Raw genomic sequence first — 6602 nt, 5'->3', positions numbered from 1 at the left:
AGGGGACAGCCCAGCAGGGAGACACCATGTGTCCAGGGGACAGGAAAGCCCTGCACCAGGACTGGCTCTTGCCTGGTTACCGTCCCTTGGAGGTAGAGCCCACTTTTGAAGAGGAAATGACTCTTCACATGAAGGCACAGAGGGTTGGCTTCCACAGGGCACAACCAGGCCTCCTGAGGGATGCCACCTTCAGCACCCCTTAGCTGACTCAGAGATGGGGGTTGTGACTCGCCAAGGCACACAGAGCCCAAGTGGCAGAGCCCGGGCCCCAGCCCCGAGACTCCTGAGGGGCCCCTCCCCGCTCCACTGAGTCCCCCGTCGGAAGCCCTCATTTCAGAGAAGCGGGCTGGGGCTGCTGCGGAACCTTGGCTCTGGGGGTTTGGGAACAAAACAATAAAACAATGAGTTATGGAGACTCTTGTTTGGCTCATAAGCCAAGGTCTCCTGGGGCCGAGTTCTTGCTGGGTCCTTCTGAGCTGAGGATCCTGTGGGGGAGGGAAGCTCTTGTTTGGATCTTGAGGCCAAGGCCAGTCGGAGAAGCACCTTCCTCCAGCCCTCAGCTCCATCCCTACGCTCAGAACCCTTGACCCACAAGGTCACTGTGTTCTGAGAGTCATTCTGGGGAACCGGTGTAGAGGCTCTGTGACTCTATATGCTGGGATCCCCTTTTCCTGGCTGCAAAACCTCAGGTAGGTGGCACCCCCCCTCCTCTGCAGCGTCTGCCCTCCCAGCTCAGGTGCACAGGAGGGAAGGCCACCCTGCCCCCACTCAGAGCCCCTGGGCCTGCACCCTGCTCCAGGAGCCCAGACGGTGGAGAGGCTGTGCCGAGGTCTCTGGCCCAGGGAGCGGGTGTGTCCACATCTTGGTTCTCTCCCTCCAGGGCCCTGGGAACAGCTCCAGGCTGGAGCAAGTTTATCACATTCCTTTCTCTACCCACCCAGCCTTGAAGTTCTGGAAAACAAAGCCGAGAAGTGGAACAAAGCAGCTGGACTCCTGCTTCCTGGGTTTCTGCGCCTGGTAACCAACCAGCTGGGTGCACTTGGAGAGATCTTTCCAGCTCTCTGCGCCTCAGTTTCCCTGTGTGCAGGGGGCAGCGAGGCTCTCCTGTGTTTAGATGGGTGGTCGGTCTTGCAGGGCGGGCAATTGGCCCTTGGCATGGAGCCAGGGCTGCTGGGGACAGGTTCCTCTCATGCTGTCTTCTGATAGTCTTGGGCTCGGGTCCTCTCTCTGGGATCATCTAGAAAATTCTGTCTTTGCTGTATAATTGCTCAGTTGCACACTTGCCAGGGATCTTAGCCAAATTCCGCTCTCTCTGGCCCTCTGTTTTCTCCCTTGAACAGGGAGTGGTCTGGTGATGCCCAGGGGTAGTCCAGCTAGCGGAGACATCCTCGGGTTCCCTGCGATCTTGCCTGTTTTGGAGAGTTGTGATTTCCTTCTCCTCACAGTCCGACCCTTCTCTATCCCACGTGGAGTACATGTCCTGCTCCCTGGCTGAGTGGTGGGTCTCTGGTCGAGGCCAGGCCTTTACACTGTCTGTCTGGACTTTTAGTTTCTAGCCAAGTGGCCTAAGGTGGAAGAAGGGGCAGAGGCCACATGTGCCAGTAATTGGCCCTGTGGTCAGCTGCATATAGGAACCCCACACCAAATACCCATGTGCCTAACCCCAAGAACTGTGGATACGTTTGTTGTTTTATACGGTAAAAGGAACTTCAAAGCTGTGACTTAAGTCCAGGATCTTTGGGCTAATAAGCAGAATACCCGCCTCTGGTCATTTAAACCCAGCATCAACTCAGTGCACGTCGTGAGGCCGGAGTGCAGGGTGCAGGCAGCAGAGGCAGGCTCCATGTCTGGAGAGGTGGCCCCTGGTTCACAGACAGTGCCCTCCCACGGTGTCCTCGTGTGGAGCGGGGCGGACATGCCTCCTGAGCCTCCTTCCCGAGGCACATCCAGGAGGCCATCCCTCCTGACCTGGTCCCCTCCCAGAGGTTCCGCCTCTGTGGAGTCATGTTGGAGACCAGGTTCCAACACCTGGTTGGTGGAGGTGGGGTGCATTCTCACCATAGCAGGTGGGAGATGATCCTGGACGGTCCTGGCGACCAACGTCACCTCAGGGGTCCTTATGAGGGGAGGCAGGAGGCTCCGTCAGGCCCGAGGAAGGTCCAGTGGTGGAAGCAGAGGGAGGGGTCGTGAGATGCAGCGCAGCCATGGCATGTAGGCAGGTGCTCAGAGCTGGAAGGCAAGGAGTCGGGTACCTCCCCGGGGCTTCCAGAAGGAAGGGCCTCCTGCAGCCCAGGACTCGGAGCCTTCTCCCCTGCATGGCTGTGGTTGCTTTAAGCCACCAAATACGTGGTGGCCGTGACAGCAGGGGAGCATGCCTCCCGCGCTGAGCTCGGCAGCACCTGCCCCAGCCATCTCTTCCCCGGGGGCTTCCTGACCCTGGCCCTGGGCTGGCTCCCCTCTGTCCACTCCCTTCCCTGTTGCCCCAGCCGAGTGCCTTTTCAGCTGCCAGGCGGTGGCTCCAGCCTGGATACTCCTCTGCCCCCGTTCCCCACCTGGGTTGGCAGTTCTGACTCAGCATGGCTGACAAAGCACCTGCAGAGCATCATTTATTTAGACCCAACTGCAGACACTTGAGATTTGGACTCTGTGTGGACGTAGTGAATTCACGTTTTGGGGTTCCATGCCCGCCTTCCGGGAAATGTGGGAGGCAGGGGCAGAAGTCAGCAGAGCAGGCTGTGGAGCCTCTGCTGTGTGGGAGGACTGACTCACGAGGCTAAGGCTTGGGAGCCGGGGGACCGGAGGCCAGTCCTGTTTGTGACTTGGGTTGGGAGGGGAGTGCAGCCCGTTGTTGGCATAGTGTGACCCAGAGGGGCTGTGGAAGACCAGCGGCTTTCCCTTTGATTTCATGCCTGTCTGCTTCCATGAATCCACTCCCGGTGCTAACGGACTGAGCCTCTAGTTATCTGCTCAACCGGGGACCTCCCAGTGGCTGTAAGCTCCTGGAGGTCAGGGTCAAGTTCACCCTTCTCACGTCTCCAGCGCCTGGCATGAGCCACCGCCTTGGCACAGGGTGGGCACCCCAAGGGCATTTGCAGAAGGCAGCCTTCAGTTCCCTGGCTTCCTCTTCTGAACCGGACAGTGGCGTCCTCTCTGTCTGCTGCACGTGACGTTTACTAAAAACTACCAGGAAGGTTCAGAGGAGAGAAACCTGAGCTCAGGTGGCTTGGCTTTGGGAAGCCACCCCCACTCTGGCTGGCCCTCGGCCGTGGAGCAGATAGGACAGCATCTTCCTGGGGACCATGTCCATCCCCCCATGGCAGCCCTACGAGGCAAGGACTCCCAGTGCTGACTTTGTACCCCGAGGTGCCCTGTGTGGCCTGGCAGAGTGGCGTGTGACCTTGCGTATTAACTCAGGTGTTTGTGGACGGCACGGCCCTCTCTGTTTCCTGACCACCAGCTTCATTTCTCATGCACCCTTTCCCTTGGCCTCTGGCGTCTCTTCCCCTCTGGAGCTGGAGGGCTCTGTCTGTGCAGCCAGCTGGGAAGTGCTGACTGTCCCCCGCCTCACAACCCTGGAAGTTCCTGGGACTCAGGCTGGAGGCCCAGCTCTGCAGCAGGGCTGACCCGGCCTTCCTGCTCCGGCCCTGCCCTCTCCACAAGGCCCTAGCACCCTATGCCAGGGAGGCAGGACTTCTCCAGTCTCCCACCCACTTCAAGGTGGCTCCATGGCGAGCTCGGAGGGGTCACAGTTCCTGCTGTTCCACCTCCTGGTGGCTTGGCCTTGGCTGACTTAAGCCCTCTGACCGCTGTTTTCTCATTGGTTGATGGGCAAAGCATCCCTGTTAAAGGGCAGCGGGGGTTCTGGTGATTTCTACAGGCAGAGCCTAGAGCAGTGCCAGGCACACGCGTCAGGAGACGCCTCGAGGCCCCTCTCAGCTCAGAACATCTTTTCTGACTCTGTCAGCCCAAACCTGGATCCTTCCCTGGGGCCTTCTGCGGGGGCTCTACCTGTCCCCTGTGCTGACCTTTGCTCCCCTCTGTTCTGTCAGTGTTTGCTTGTACACCCAGGGGCTCCGACGCTTGGTGCACAGACATTTTTAATTATTATATTCTCCTTCGCCATTACTCACTGTCCTTTGTGTCTGGTGACAGTTTCTGACTTGCAGTCTGCTTTGTCCCATGTCAGCGTAGACACCTCTGCTCTCTCTGGCTGCATTTGTGTGGATTTCCCACCCTGCCCCTCCAGCCTGCTTGTCCTCACAGGTGACGTGAGTCTTCTGCGAGTGGCACATTGGTGGATTCTGGCGCCTTTTCTCTTTTATCCCCTCACCCTCTCCAGGCTTTGGATGTGGGTTTAACACACTGTGGAGCCTCCTTTGACTCCCTTCCTCCTGCTGAGGGCCAGTGTCCCGTCCTTGGTGTCTGGGAGCCTCGCATCTCCAGCTGGCTCTGGGCTACCTGCCTGATGCACCTGCTCGTATCTGCATGTTTCATTTAAGTGCTTGGAGAGCTGGGATTTTGTCATTTCCTGACACTTGGCCCCAAGGCTGGGGTCAGCCGTCATTCTATGCCTTTGGTTAATGAAGGTGCTGGTGGCAGTCCACCACTGACAGGCACCCAGCAGCCACAGTGGGTCCGGTTCAGTGTGGAGGCTCTTCAGTTGCAATATTTCTTTTGATTCCAACTGCAAACCTAAGAAGTAGGGACTGCGATTAATGCCATCTTATAGTTAAAAGAACCCAGGGTCAGAGGAGTAAAGGAAACTTTCTGATTCACCCAGCTGAAAGAGCAGAGCCGGATTCTAGCCTGGGTGGGCCAGGTCTCAGCAGGGGCTTCAGCCTCCTCACTCCCACTTCAGTTAGCACCGGGTACTTACTGCTGCATGTGACAGAAAACTCCGAGTAGCTGTGGCCTACACAGAAGGCAAGTGATTTCTGTCTTATCCAAAGAATCTCAAGGACAGACAGCCTGGGCTGGTGTGGCCGTGTAGCAGTCTCACCAAGACCCCAGGGGTCCTCTTTCTGTACTTCTTCCTTTACACACAGAGTTTACTCCAGGTCTTCTAGCCCAGGATGGCTGCCACAGCTCCAGCCAAAACAACACCCACATTCCAGGCTACCATCAGAGGGCAGCAGATCAGAGTGGCCTCAAAGGCCGCTTTCTGCATGTTTTCTCTTGTTCTATAACACATTTCCATGACTCTAGCAGCTTAGCTCCATCTGCAGCCAGTAGGTCGGTTTCTGTGGCTGGGGTCAGGCCTGGCTCAGCTGGGTCCTGTGGTTTAGGGTCTCCTGAAGCTGCAATCTAGGAGACCATGGGCTGCGTCTCCTTGGAGGCTCCACTGGGGAAGGATGGCCGTCCAAGCTCATTAGGCAGGTTGTGAGAACCATTCCCGGGGCCCTGGGAATGAGGCCTCTGTTTCCCGCAGGTTGGTGGCTGCCAGGTGCCTGGGCTCCAGAGGAGGCCTGTTGCTCCTCCCCACCAGCCTCCTCCCCACCAGCCTCCTCCCCACCAGCCTCCTCCCCACCGGCCTCCTTGTTGGGTCCCTTTCTTCATCCAGGGAGCAAGGAAGACTGAGCCTCATTTTCGTCTTCCTCTCAAAGTTGGAACCACCAGAGGCGAGGACCACAGTGGCCCCGTGACAGCTGTGGCTGCATCCCATAAGACGCTTCTACTCTTCCCATCAGCCAAACCTGGCCCCACAGTCGCCGTGGATGGAGCAGCTGGGAACCTGGTGCCTTAGCTTTTCAGTCGTGTGTACAGGTAAGGACTGGGGCTGTGCTAGGACAAAGCAGGCCCAGCACAGCCCAAAGCCACCTCACTACCACTGGGCCTTGTGACAGAGTACGTGACATTGAAGAAGACCACAGGCATTTTCTCTTCCCCCGAAGATTGTTCTTAATGCTCATACTCTTTGAAAAAAGAGAAAATACAAAAAAAGAGAAACTAAACAGGATCGTGAGACACCCCCATTCAGGAGGAGATATCCGGTGGACATCGTCCTGCGTTGCTGGCTTCTCTCCTGTGGAACCCATTCTGGCTCACCAAGCGATTTATCATAATGCTCTTATTTCTTGACAGTCAGTAGGAGAGGCAGAAATAGACTGAGATGCCCAAATAGCTTTGGGACGTGGTCACAGCTTGATGTCCAGCTTTTACCCACTTAGTGATGAGCTGAAGCTAAACCACAGATGGCAATGTCCAGCTGTCCTCAAACTTACGGTCACAGTGGGTTTTTTTTCCCCACAATATTCATATAATTAAAAAGTGCTCCCGGTGTAGTGGGTAAATAAAAAGGAGGATGGATAACTGTATACTTAATACTAAGATTTTGTTCATGTGTAAATATGGTCACGCAAATCATCTGAAAGACACGTTACACAATGTGGACCATGTTAATCTCTGGCTGATGGCATTTCATGTGCAATTTCTTTCTTTATTTCCTTCTACATGTTTGCATTTTCCAGACGGTATAATAAGGGAACGTCACTTCTTTGGTTTATTTATTTTTATGTTTTTGAGGTGTTTTTCATGGGTGCGCACACACTGGTGGAATTCGTGGCTGTATTTTTGTACATGCACAGGACACAGCCATATAGTTT

At 56.0% G+C, this 6602-nt stretch overlaps 1 long non-coding RNA gene across 1 annotated transcript; it reads left to right on the top strand.

Annotated features, from left to right (window-relative positions):
* Positions 1-496: 496 nt before the first annotated feature.
* Positions 497-6314, top strand: LOC144365398 (uncharacterized). Its single transcript, XR_013423775.1, has 3 exons — positions 497-689; positions 942-1017; positions 5561-6314. It is a non-coding gene; the product is annotated as an uncharacterized LOC144365398 (long non-coding RNA).
* The last annotated feature ends 288 nt before the right edge of the window (positions 6315-6602 follow it).

Source organism: Ictidomys tridecemlineatus, chromosome 7 (genome assembly GCF_052094955.1).
Source record: "Ictidomys tridecemlineatus isolate mIctTri1 chromosome 7, mIctTri1.hap1, whole genome shotgun sequence".
Classification (NCBI taxonomy): Eukaryota; Metazoa; Chordata; class Mammalia; order Rodentia; family Sciuridae; genus Ictidomys; species Ictidomys tridecemlineatus.
Note: the sequence above shows the minus strand (reverse complement) of the source record. Positions and strands in the feature narration are given on the sequence as shown.